We start from the raw sequence: 13,397 nt of genomic DNA, 5'->3' as shown, positions 1-13,397 counted from the left end.
AATATAAAGCACCTAGCAGCAGTAGAAAAAGTGACTAATTAAAAGTAGTAGAAAAGTGAAAAAAGATGATATAATGTCCCCACTGATTACCTAGGAGTTCTTTGATAAGTTATTTAGCTGATCCTTGACTTTTTCAGAAGATGAAATTCAGACCCAAAAATCTATACTCCTTTTGTCTTAAAAGGTTTGGTGCCATGAAGCCCATGATTTGCATTTGGCCACTATTATTAATAAGAACCACCTACACATGAGAAATTCTAGATACTGACATTAATGTGGTCGCTACATAGGTGGGACTGTAAAGAGCCTAAAGAGAACATCCAGAGTTTACTGTAGTAGCTACAACACATTTTAAAGTACGTATACACCTCTACCAGGTCCAAAACTTTCAAAGTCAGATTGTCTCTGAAACAATTTTAAAGGAATGCTCAGCTAATACCATCAGATTTTCCCTCTAAAACTCAGAAGCCTTCAACCCGTATGAAGTCCTTGGGGGAGAGGGGAGAGATGGCAGTAATGTCATAATTTAACTAAAATGACAACTGTTATACATAGCTCTGAAAAAAACCCAGCAGCATAACTAAGTTAATGATTAAAGAATCTGAGCAATACTCCTATGATTCTAATCAGACTTTATGTTCTTAGTTATTAGGAAACTCAAAATCTTAACACAGTGCTCGGCACTTGGTGCTAAATTAAATATATGCTGGATAAGTCAAAGTTTCCTTATCGTGTCTGCAGAGAATGTAGTTTAATTCTCTGAGCATCATTTTCTCTTTAGTAACTGGAGAAGCCTTGTACTTTCTTTAGAGCTTTGTTGCAGGGATCAAATCAGGTCATATATAGGAACATTCTTCCCAAATTGTCAAGGACTATAACAAAAAGAAGATTAACACAGAACTCAGCTCAAAATAGATTTCTGAGAAATGACCATTGAAAGTCAAAGTGCCCTTGCCTTCCCCTTCCCCTCACTGCTTTCCCTGGGCTTCTTTTTTTCATGCCATTACTCCAGTTGTCCCCCAAACCTCACTCCAAGATGAGCCAGTCACAAAAAGAATATTCTAGAGTCAGCAGCTTACCTAATGTGCCCCAAACTATACTCCCTCTACCTCAGTACATTTAGTTGCCACCTGTCAGGAAAGGTTTCAACTTAGAGGAAAACCTAAGAAACAGTTGATCATTTTTCATAGAACAATTTTAATTACCTAATAGAGTAGGCACAGATAAAACTATGAAGTCTAGGGGCGCCTGGGTGGCGCAGTCGGTTAAGCGTCCGACTTCAGCCAGGTCACGATCTCGCGGTCCGTGAATTCGAGCCCCGCGTCGGGCTCTGGGCTGATGGCTCAGAGCCTGGAGCCTGTTTCCGATTCTGTGTCTCCCTCTCTCTCTGCCCCTCCCCCATTCATGCTCTGTCTCTCTCTGTCCCAAAAATAAAATAAAACATTGAAAAAAAAATTAAAAAAAAAAAAACTATGAGGTCTAAAGTCAGACTGTTGTTCCTTTTTTTTTTAATGTGTATTTGCTTATTGAGAGAGAGAGAGAGAGAGAGAGAGAGAGAGAGAGAGAGAGAGAAACTGCAAGCAGGGGGAGGGGCAAAGAGAGAGGAGAAAGAGAATCCCAAGTAGGGCTCAGGGCCACAAACTATGAGATCATGACCTGAGCAGAAATCAAGAGTCAGATGCTTAACTAACTGAGCCATCTAGGCACCCCTAAACCTTTCTTATTCTTAGCTGCTGTGTGGAATTGCTGAAGTGATTGCACACCTTGACACAGTTTCTTAACTGTAAAATTGGGAAGATAATTCTACTGAATATAGAAAACTAGTTGCAGAATAAAATATTTCAGTAAAGCACTTAACATGTAGGTAATTAACACACAGCACTCAAAAGTAAGAGTAATACTAGCAGCAATAGAAAATTGTCACATTTTACTTGTGTTATATCCTTCTTCTGACATTTATCTCTTTGATATGAAAAAGATTCTTTGCTTGGGGCGCCTGGGTGACTCAGTCAGTTGAGTGAACGACTTCGGCTCAGGTCACGATCTCGTGGTCTGTGAGTTCGAGCCTCGCGTTGGGCTCTGTACTGACAGCTCAGAGCCTGGAGCCTGTATCAGATTCTGTGTCTCCCTCTCTCTGACCCTCCCCTGTTCATGCTCTGCCTCTGTCTCAAAAATAAATAGGGGCGCCTGGGTGGCGCAGTTGGTTAAGCGTCCGACTTCAGCCAGGTCACGATCTCGCGGTCCGTGAGTTCGAGCCCCGCGTCGGGCTCTGTGCTGACAGCTCAGAGCCTGGAGCCTGTTTCCGATTCTGTGTCTCCCTCTCTCTCTGCCCCTCCCCCGTTCATGCTCTGTCTCTCTCTGTCCCAAAAATAAAATAAAAAACGTTGAAAAAAAATTTTTTTTAAAATAAATAAACATTAAAAAAAATTTTTTTAAGAAAAAAAGAAAAAAAAAAGAAAAAAAGAAAAAGATTCTTTGCTTGACCCAATTTTAATCAGATTCATGAACCTTCTCCTAGACCCATCTGTGCATTTCCTTGTAAAGTCCAGTTTTAGCAAGAAACTTGTTAAGTCCGTTTAACAACAATACCCCCAAATCCCCAGCCTGATAGCTGATCCCCCTCCACATGTAATCAGAATTCAGAATTCCTCACTCCTCACCCTTGGTATCTGATAACCTTGGCCTGCCTTCAGCAGGAATCCTGTTATTCCGTTCAGCCAAAATTCCCCAGACTTAAAATTTTCTCTTTGTAATTTTTCATCCACCAACACCCCGGCCCCTTGGCTGTACATTCCCACTATCCTTCTTATATTCAAAATCCAGCCCAGTCTATATGGGGGTCTGTTTTCTCCTATTGCAATAGTGCTGAATAAAATTTGCTGTCACAGCCTTCACGTCTGTCTGGCTGTAGTTTTCTTTGCAGGGGAAGGGAACGTAGAGTGATGCTATCCAAAAGGGGTTTGTTACTGTGTTGTTCGTGTACTTGCTGGTTTGGTTTGGTTTCGTTTTGCCACGGCAATGTGTATTCTGAACAACAAAAATGTAAATTGCAAAGTCACAATACAACCTACCCATAATACAAATTTATTTTAAAATAACAGAGTGATTGTAATAGTATTATAATATCATATAGTATAGTAATATAGCAGAGTAATAGTATTATAATTTAATAGTAATACTATTAGGGAAAAGAATGAATGGATGAGTGTTATTTCACCTTCATGTATTTCTGCAATTTGCAAAAGTCCCAAATGGACTCATATTACTTCTCTTATTTAAAACTAGCTTCACGGGGAGCCTGGGTGGCTCAGGTGGTTAAGCTCCCGACGCCTAGTTTCAGTTCAGGTCATGATCTCACAGTTCACGAGATCGAGCACCACATGGGGCTCCATGCTGACAGCTCAGAACCTGCCTAGAATTCTCTCCCTCTCTCTCTCTCTGCACTTCCCCTGCCCATGTTCTTTCTCAAAATAAATAAATAAATAAATAAAATAAATAAATAAATAAATAAATAAATAAATAAATAAATAAAACAAGCTTCACAAACCTATTATAAAAATACCTTTCTTCAGCTAAACTTTCATGGAACATTTTATGATTTCAAGCATAAAGGTTAGTAATAGAATGTTTAGAAGCCAAATAAGCACACGTTGGAGAGGGGAAACACACCTCAATGAAAAAAAATATCACCACAAGTTCTTTTCATCATGATTGTCAACAGAGACTATTAGAAGTGAACAAAAGACAATAATAAAACATGTGTAAAATGCGAAGATCGCATGAAGAATATGAAATTCTGCTAACTGAATTCTGGGAATGCGTGGGAGGACTCCAGAGATGGTCGGCAGGTAGCTTATTATGTTGCTATCTACTTAGAGTCCAAGCTAATGGTGCATACCACTTTAATGAGTAAATGAAAACCTATATAAAATAAATGGTCCATCAAATGGGGAAAGAAAAAGATATATTAACAGGTATTAATGTATTTTTAGTATTGAAAGAAACCAGCCCAGCCCTGTGTATATTCTTACAGTTTCTTGGAAACTCCCACAGGGAGCCAACTTTCTTCCATCATTCATTTTAACCTCTATGTAGTGATAATCCATCATCGTGAAAGCAAGCATCTGAAAAGATGGCAATAACCTCTTATAAAGCCTTGCCTATCATCCATTTAAATGATTAAGTTTGATACTGCTAATGGTTGAAGTGAAAAGAATTGAGAGGAAATAAATTTAAATTTGCTAAATGATTAGTTTTTAAAAATTTGCCACATATTGACATTTGAATTGGAATAAATTAAATCGAACAATGTATTTTATCATGTGTATATCTAAATTATAAATATAAAACCAATTCTGCAAAATCAATACAATCATCGCCATTTAAAAGTGAGAAAATTGAGGGGTGCGTGTGTGGCTCAGTTGGTTAAGTCTCCAACTTTGGCTCAGGTCATGATCTCACAGTTGAAGGGTTTGAGCCCTGCATTGGGCTCTGTGCTGACAGCTCAGAGCCTGGAGCCTACTTCGGATTCTGTGTCTCCCTCCCTCTCTGCCCCTCCCCTGCTTGTGCTCTGTCTCTCAAAAATAAATAAAGGTGAAAAAAATAAATAAAAATAAAAATGAGAAAATTGACACTAAAAAGGGATGCCAGAATTGGTCAAGGTCATACAGAAATAAATCATTGATCTAGTATTCCGATTTGAATTCAAGTCTGTCAGATTCCTAATATTCACTTATTTCCATTCTACAACTAGAAATGGGCAAATTTTTCAGCATTTATTTCATGTTCTGTAAAGAATTAGGTCTACTAAGAGCCAAGCGCTGTGCTATATGCATTTCCTATCGCTTATTTTTTTTCACAGATGCCATTATGGTGTTTATTTAGTATAACACATCTGAAAGGGAGGAAGAAACATAGTGTCTGTGATTTTAACATCCCTGACTATCTATAGAAGGAATGAATGGATACCATTAAGTCTACCTGATTTAACTATATGTTCTGTGCAGCTCAGAGGCAAAAGTAATGTTTTATGTCCTTCTATAGTGTGCTTAATTATACTTTATGGTGTTGGTACTTAGCTAAGTGACTTCGGCAGCCCAGACCTGGGGACAAGAAAAGCAGGCCATATTTTAGTGGAATAGTTATGTTGACAAATATGATTTCCTAGTAGCTGCACATATTTGGCAAAATATACACTTTAATTCTAACACTAGTTTAACCTTTATTTACTCCCCAACATGCCCTTGTATGCTCCTCCCCCTATCATATAGTTTCTACACTAGGCATTCATGTCCAGTTGAAGAAAAACAATAAATCGTCACCTTCCACACTTCTCACATCCTCCTCTATGTGGAGTATCATTTCTCTTTCTCTTACCAAATATTGCTTTTCTTTGGAAACCTATTCCAATCTTCATTATGTTTTCCTAATCTGTGTTCCCCTAGCATCTTACTTCTAGTACAGGCTTTACTCTGTGTAATGGTTTTCATTTAATTGTCTTATTTCCCTCCACTACATAAATCAATTGAGGACAGAGATTGTAGCTGGTTGATTATTCTGTACCAGTCATTGGAAATATTAAGAATTTATTAAATTACAGTGAAGGTGTTATTGTAGTCTATAAAAAAAACAATACAGAGCTAGCTTTATTAAAGCTCCATACATATTTGCTGCCAATATCCCTAGAGTTTTCCTGTGAGGTAACAAGGAGCCTATTTTGACTATGTTAGTATTATCACATTCCCCCCCTAGAGCCTCCAGAAAGAAATGCATCCCCTTCATTGCCTTGATTTTAACCAGGTGAGACCTGTGTCAGACTTCTAACCTACAGAGCTTCAAGATAATAAATTTGTTTGGCTTATGCTTCTAAGTATGTTGTAATTTGTTATGGTAGAAATATAAAACTAATACATGATCACAGTATCTATTGTATTATGTCTTTTAAAAAAGTTATCTATTGTATTATGTCTTTTAAAAAAGTATTATGTCTTTTAAAAAAAAGTTGGAGAGAGAAGGAGTGAGAGAATCCCAAACATGCTTCTTACTGTCAGCACAGAGCCTGACATAGGGCTCAATCCCATGAACTCTAAGATCATGACCTAAGTCGAAATCAAGAGTCAGACGTTTAACTGACCGAGCCACCCAGATGCCCCATGATGTCTTTTTTTGATCTAACTACCACACTGTTAGATTCTTGAAAACAAGTGTGAGATACAGGATTTGCATGTACAGTAACCATGAGTAAGTGCTAATGTTTGATTGTAAACTGGAAGGAAATGTGTGGGTTGTCTGATGCAATATTAATACTAAATCTCAGGTGAAACACCCTGAAATTCTAATGTTTGAGAGTATCTCCAGTGGTTGGGAATCCATTATCTACTGAATATCTTCAGTATTTTGGTATCCACTATCTATTCAGGCAATAACCATTCAAGTTTTTTGCCCTTGCCTATCAAAAAGGAGCCATAATCAATATAAAGACAAATTTGACAAATAGTTGACATTTGTCAAATATTTTTGCTATTAAATAAATATCCTAAATAGTTTTACTATTTAGGATTTAATATATTACTTCTTACTACTTTGCTCTGGGAACTGCTTCATCCATGAGTCCAGTGGAACCTGTTGGTTAATACTTTCTTATGTGTCATAGGTTCAAATCCTTCTGCGTTCTGCTAAAGCACATTTTGCTATTCTCCATTTTAGTACTCTTATAAGTTTCTTAGTTTGGGACAATCTTGTTAAATGAAGACTTTTTGTGCAAACAGATTATCCAAAAACTGATTTTGTCTTATTTGACTACAGGCAGTGAATAACATGAATTTTGAGAAATAGGAGGGGAAAATGTTTTTCAGCAGAGTCATGATGATCATAGTAAGAGTTAAAATAAAACCCACCCCACTGGGTAGTGGCAGCAAAACCAGCTAAATGATGACTGTAGTGAGCCAGATACCACTGCCAATGGCTTGGAGAAGGAAGACAGCAATTAAGGAAAAGATAAGAGGTAAAATGGTGGATGTATTTCGATAATAAAACAAACAAAAGTTGTTGATGGATTAGATGTGTCATGTTAAGGATAAAAAGATACCAGCAATGTTTTCAAGTTTTAAGAGTTCAATTACTTTGAAAGGTAAAATTGCCATTTATAGATGCAGAGTGGCATGGAGAAGGATTATGTTTGGAGGAACAAAATCCAAACATGGGTTAATATGTTGTGTTTGAAATATCTGTTAGCAGTCTAAGCGGAGATGTAGAGAAACAGTTGGATATATAGTCCAGTGAAATGGCCAAACTGGAGGTATACAGTTGTAAGCTGTCAGGAGATGTAAGGTTTTTTTAAGCCTTGAGAGTAGATGTGGAACTTGAAGAGTCATTATAGATGGAAAAGAGACCCAATGTCTCAATCCTTGACACTATAAGATTTAGGTATTTGGAAGATGAGGAGAATCCACAAAAGATACAGAGAAGAAACAGCTAACTAGAAGGGCAGCCAAGAGGAGTTCTATATAAATAGTCACGGGAAAAACATATTTAGAAAAAACAAGTAATGGATTGGTGATGATACATGAAATAAATCATTAAAACTAAAAACTGATTATTAGAATTGACATTATGAGGTTTATTCCAAGAGGCTTCTCAATTAAATTGTGGAGGTGAATCCCTAAATGAAGTGGGTTTGAGAGATGACTGGAAGAGAGGAAGCATAGAGCAGAAGGAGGTGAAAACATTTAATGGTTTTAAATGTAAAGAGAGAAGATAGTGTGATAGGTGGAGGGAGAAGAGGAATATAGAGATATTATTGGTCATTTTAGATTCAATATATTATAGCTCCTCTGTATGGCACTGAGGGGGGTAGATGCTGGAAAGAATGACATGTCAATTGCTGGAATGATTTATTTTTGTACATAAATAGTAAGAGGGAATGAGAATTGGTATAGAAGTGAAGGGTTGACCTCAGGACAATGAGGATTTTATTTACAGTAATGAGAAGAAACAACCACAGGGTTTACTGATACAAAGGCACAGGATTAGGAGGTGTGGAGTTGCCAATGTGCAGAAATTATCTTCAAATTGCTTGAATTTTGTCAGGGAAATAGGAACCCAGGTCATAAATTGAAAGTGAAGATTGAAGGTTGAGTAAAGAGAATGTGAAATAATTATCTTGTATGATGGAATAGTGAACGTATTAGAAGGAGGACAGCAAAGCATCCCACATGAAGCTAGGATCAGAAATTTAGAGAGTAAAACCTCAGCACTGTTTCCCTTGAGGCATCTTCAGCTGTGAAGGTGCAGGTGTGCAGGTGAGGTTTGGGATGTAGCCAGGGCGGTAATTAATTATATCAAGAAAGGAAGATGAAAGAAAGTTTAACAAAGCAATTTTAAGGGTATTGACTGGGCTGCATCAAAACTGCCTGCCAAATGGCCTCCCTCAATGTCAGTGTTTGCATAAACTTACCCCTTTTCCACCTCACAATTCTTCCACCACTGTGGAAACCTTTCTCAGCTCCCTAACCTGTCTGAACCTTGCTAGTTATCAGTAGTTATAGATACAATAGTAGAGTAGAAAATCATCCTCAGAATTACTGACTCTTAGGTTCTGTTTACTTTCTTCTTCTTTAACATATTTGCTTTTTAAAATAGATTTTTTTGTGTATTTGATGCAAAAACCAAAATTACAACAATGGTAGAGTAAAAACAAAGTCATCCCCTTGTCTTACCTCCTGTTCGATCTAGAAATACTCAACCCTATCATGCAATAATCCTCAAATATATAACTCATTATGATTTTATTATTGTTCTTGGTTTCATTTTAACAGAAACCCTTCCTATATCTGTGCAGTCTGATCTTGTAATTGAATGAAAATCATAGTTCTGAAAGCATTTAATATCCCTTCCAGTTTAGTCAGAGATCATCATTTCTGATTACCTTCAAAAAGTCGTTTCCTTCTTGTTCAGTTTTTTGTATACATATATGTACAGATATATCTACATGATATATAATACATATAGAGTAATTAAAGTTTTATATATATATATTTATACATTTATTTGTTAATATTTACTTGAAGGAAGGTAAAGGGGGAAAAATTTTTAGTTTAGTTTAGTTTTTTTTTTTTTGATCCACTTGAATTTACACAAAATCTTCCATATACTATTTCACTATTTCATACTTTAGGGAAGACTGGTGCTCCATTATTTATATTCAATCACACTGATATATATAACCAAAACTGAGTCTGATTTTATTGTTCTCAGTAGAGAAGTTCTTGTATAAGAAATATTCACGTTTCCAAAGGCAAAGAAAAGTTTACTCTGAGAAAGGATTCTGTGAATCTTAACAGAAAATATTGATCTGGAGTTCTATGTATCTTTTTTACTTCAACAATATTTTTTATCTAAATCACTTATTTAGAAAAATTGCTTGCCACCATTTGACTTTCACTCTTCAGGTAAAGACTGTATGGAAAAAAAATTTTTAATTCTATATTCTTTTGTTGTTGTGGTTGAGATGAAATTCATGTAACATAAAATTAAACATTTTTAAATGAGCAATTCATTGAAATAATTTATTCTAATTGAGCACTTACGTTAAGCTAAGCAGTGTGCTATATACAGGCATTAAGTGGGGCTAGAATTGATATTCAAAACACTGGGTCCATTCTTTGTTAAAAAACGTTTTATCCAGAAGCATTTTCTGATCCATTTGCCCTTCATGAAATACATCAACTTCTTTATTCCAAAAAAAATCTTATTCATCCTTCATAATATACTGCATTATTAGGAATGCATATACTTTGTATATTTTGTGCCCTTTAAATGGACCTGGAATAGGAAGCACTATCATTCACTTCTTTCTCTGGATACGAAGAGAGTTCATGTTCAAAAAATGTGTTTTAAATTTAAATACTGAAGTCTATACAGCAGGGCTAGCAAAATAGAAGCTAGAGCCATAAAAAAACCCCAAAGTGTCTGAGCTCACAACTCCAAGGAGTGTCATTCAGGGGGTTTAGACTACGGGTACTTTAATGCTATGTATACTAATCAATTCTGCTGAAGAAATTTGTGCCAGTCCTCTATTACTAATTCATGATATGATAAGTACAAAAATTAAGGCTAAGCATCTAGAAACATTTATAGATGCCTTGACAGAGTACTTAATCAACTAAATCTAATAATGAAAAGACAATATAGCCTGGGTCTTCCTAATTCATTTTTCTAATAATCTATTTCATTATACTTTACTAGATTTTGAACCATCAAAAAAAAGAAAGAAAAGAAAAGAAAAGAAAAAAGAAAAGGGAGAGGCCAAAAAAAAAAAAAAAACTAGTAGTCTGTCAGATTTATAATCACTCTACTAGGGAATGCAGTAGGTGAAGAAGTGATCATTAGTGTCAGGTCGTCTTCAGAGCATTACTCTTCAGGGCACATGAGGAATAGATGAGGTACTAGGTTCAGTCCTTATGTTTGAAGGGACTTCAATGTCAAATAGGTTTATACCCCCATTCTATTAGGGGAATTCACAGAAGTGTTTTAATTAGAGGGTAGAATGAGAAATCCTGTAATTAAAAGGATTCCCCTGTTCATTGTAGAGGAAGGAATCTTGGAGGCAAGAGAGCTTTACAGGAAATCAAACATGGCACCAGTCTTTGTTATTCTCCTTTAATGGACTAGCATTCCAATGCTAGTGTCTGGACCCAAACATCCTTTCTAACCCCATTTCTTTCCACCTCCTTCCTTCCCATTCCATCTCTTCCCATGCATAGCTCCTCAAACCTGGACTTATGAATGAGCATTCCAAGCCATCAGTCATGGGAAATTTTATTGCCTGTTTGAATGACCATTAAGCCATATATCTGTGAAACCCAGTCCCAACTCTACCATTACTGGCTGTGTGACCTTGGTTACTTCATCTCTCTGAGTTTTGCTTCTTCACTTGTATATTATTTTTTAAATCCATCTTGATGGGTTTTTGGAGGATTTTAAAGATTTAAGAACAAGATAATAAAAGATGCAAGTTGTGTGCTTCTTTTTACTGTTAATGATTGTTTCCCAGCCTACTGGGGGGGACTTTGAAATGTATCACTGTTTGGGAAAACTTCTTGGATTCCCCCACTTCTTCCTCATCCAAAAACCTAAATAATTCTAGATAATATTTACTGTAGCAGTTGTACACACAAAATCAACAAATGTGATGTTTACCCCAAGGCACAATGAAATCCTTGCAGACAAGAATCTTGTATTGTTCATCTTTGTATCATAAAACCTAACTAAAACACGCACACACACATTAAAATTAATAGTTCAATTTTGAAAGGGAGAGAAGGATGAGAAAAGAGGAGGGAGATGACCAAATCCAGAAAAAAAAAATCTAGGTTCAAATAAACGTTTTGGAAAGATACTTAACATTACTGTGCCTTGATATTCTCTTTGGTAAAAGTGGAATGATAAATTATAAAATCATATGTACACATACAAGTGTGTGTGTGTTTGAGAGAGAGAGAGAGAGAGAGAGAGAGAGAGAGAGAGAGAGACAGACAGACAGACAGACAAGGAGGAAGAGAATAAGAATGAAAGACAAATGTAAATAAAGAACCATGGGGTGCCGGGGTGGCTCAGTCACTTCGGCACCCAACTTCAGCTCAGGTCATGATCTCACAGTTCGTGAGTTCAAGCTCCACATCTGGCTGTGTGCTGACAGCTAGGAGCCTGGAGCCTTCTTCAGATTCTGTGTCTCACTCTCTCTCTGCCCCTTCTCCACCTGCACTCTCTCTCTCTAAAATGAATTAACGTTAAAAAAAAAATAAAAAAAAGAACCATTTCCAGATATTGCCAAATGTCCCCTAAAGAGATAAAATACCCCAGTTAAGAGCCATTTTTCTATTTCTAGTGTTTCTCAAACTTCAAAATCACCTCAAGAACGTGTTAAACATAGGTTCCCAGGGCCACCTCCAGATATTCTGATTCAGAAGTCCTAGCATGGGTTCCAAGAATTCACATTTCTAACAAATTCCCAGTTGATATTAGGCTGTCAGTCCAGGGCCACACTTTGAGAAAACCTGCTTCAGATAGTCACCTCAAAGCCCACCTCCAGATGCACCTTGACATCTCTGTCCTTAGAGGCATGATACTGACACTCTTTTTTCCTTGGCTCTTGCTTTCAAGGGACAGTGAGAACTCAGAAGTGATATAAAGACCTCTATTTCCATTCCTTCTTCCTCTGGATAAGATTTCTGTCCTGTGCTACCACTTTCATACAGGCGACCCTCTAGTGTATGATGCAAACTATACACTTTCTCCCAACTGACACCTGAGATAAGTTACCTTCTTCTTTTTTAGGGAGTCTTTACAAAAAGCAAATCTATTATGCCAGATCTTTGCTTTAAGGCCATACCGATGGACATCTACTGGACAGAGTCTAGATTCCTTACCTTGATAGTCAGAATTCCTGGCTTCTCTTTCCTTAGGTCCTGCCACTCTCTCTGGTGTAAGTTTTCTCTGTCTGCATTGCTCTTTGACATGCAGTAATTCCTTTGAGATGCAGGTAAGCAGAAGTTATGAGACTGGAAGTAGAAATTCCTAAAATCTAATCCAATGTTTTGCAGAAGAGCAGAATCTGCCATCCCAAAATATGCCTCTTTGGTGTAAGGAATATGTTGAAATGATTATTTTTAAGTAACTATAGACAGAAGAGAAGTCCTAAAACCAAGTAAAAGTTAACAAAGAGACTTTTATAAGATAAGTATCCATGCATGTGTCTTCTTTGTACCAAGAAAAGAAGGATGACTCTGTAAGAAACTTTTTTTTTAAAGAAACTTTTAGCAATGGAGAAGGTACCAACTTAAATCTGTATAACAGCCATACCTTTTTTTTTTTTTTTTTACTGTGTTTCATGTGACAGCCTTCCATAATTGCCTGCCCCTACTCCCAACATCATTTTTTGTCTTTTCCTGTACATGGTATTTAACGTGGTGGCTTGGGCCCTACTATTTTCCTGGGCATGTTCCATGAATACAGGAGGTGTACATATTATTACAAAAGGGTGTCAGCAAAGAACCTGAAAGCGTAGTGGAAAACTGATTTTTCATCCCCTACATTGCTAATATATTAGAGGTGAGACTCTGAAAAAGCCTTTCATCCCCATTGGGCTGAGTAAGAAACTGAGTCATCTGAAGGTTAATGACACCAATATCATTAAGAGATTGTAAGCGAGCCTTCATAGTCATTATTTCATTTGATCCATATAAACTAGATAAACAGATAAGGTGGTTACCTATTGCATTTAATTTCCTCCTTTAATTTTCTGCTATCACCAGAGTAGACATGGGTATTAGAATATGTACTGTTTAAAATTTAGCTGAAGAAAAAAGCAGTGCTCTCTTCATCAAACTTTTCAGAAA

At 36.7% G+C, this 13,397-nt stretch overlaps 1 long non-coding RNA gene across 1 annotated transcript in view; it reads right to left on the bottom strand.

Annotated features, from left to right (window-relative positions):
- The window catches only part of LOC123382235, a 634,835-nt gene that overhangs the window by 382,137 nt on the left and 239,301 nt on the right, over positions 1-13,397 (bottom strand). The gene's annotated exons all lie outside the window — the stretch shown is intronic.

This window comes from Felis catus, chromosome E2, assembly GCF_018350175.1.
Source record: "Felis catus isolate Fca126 chromosome E2, F.catus_Fca126_mat1.0, whole genome shotgun sequence".
NCBI lineage: Eukaryota > Metazoa > Chordata > Mammalia > Carnivora > Felidae > Felis > Felis catus.
Note: the sequence above shows the minus strand (reverse complement) of the source record. Positions and strands in the feature narration are given on the sequence as shown.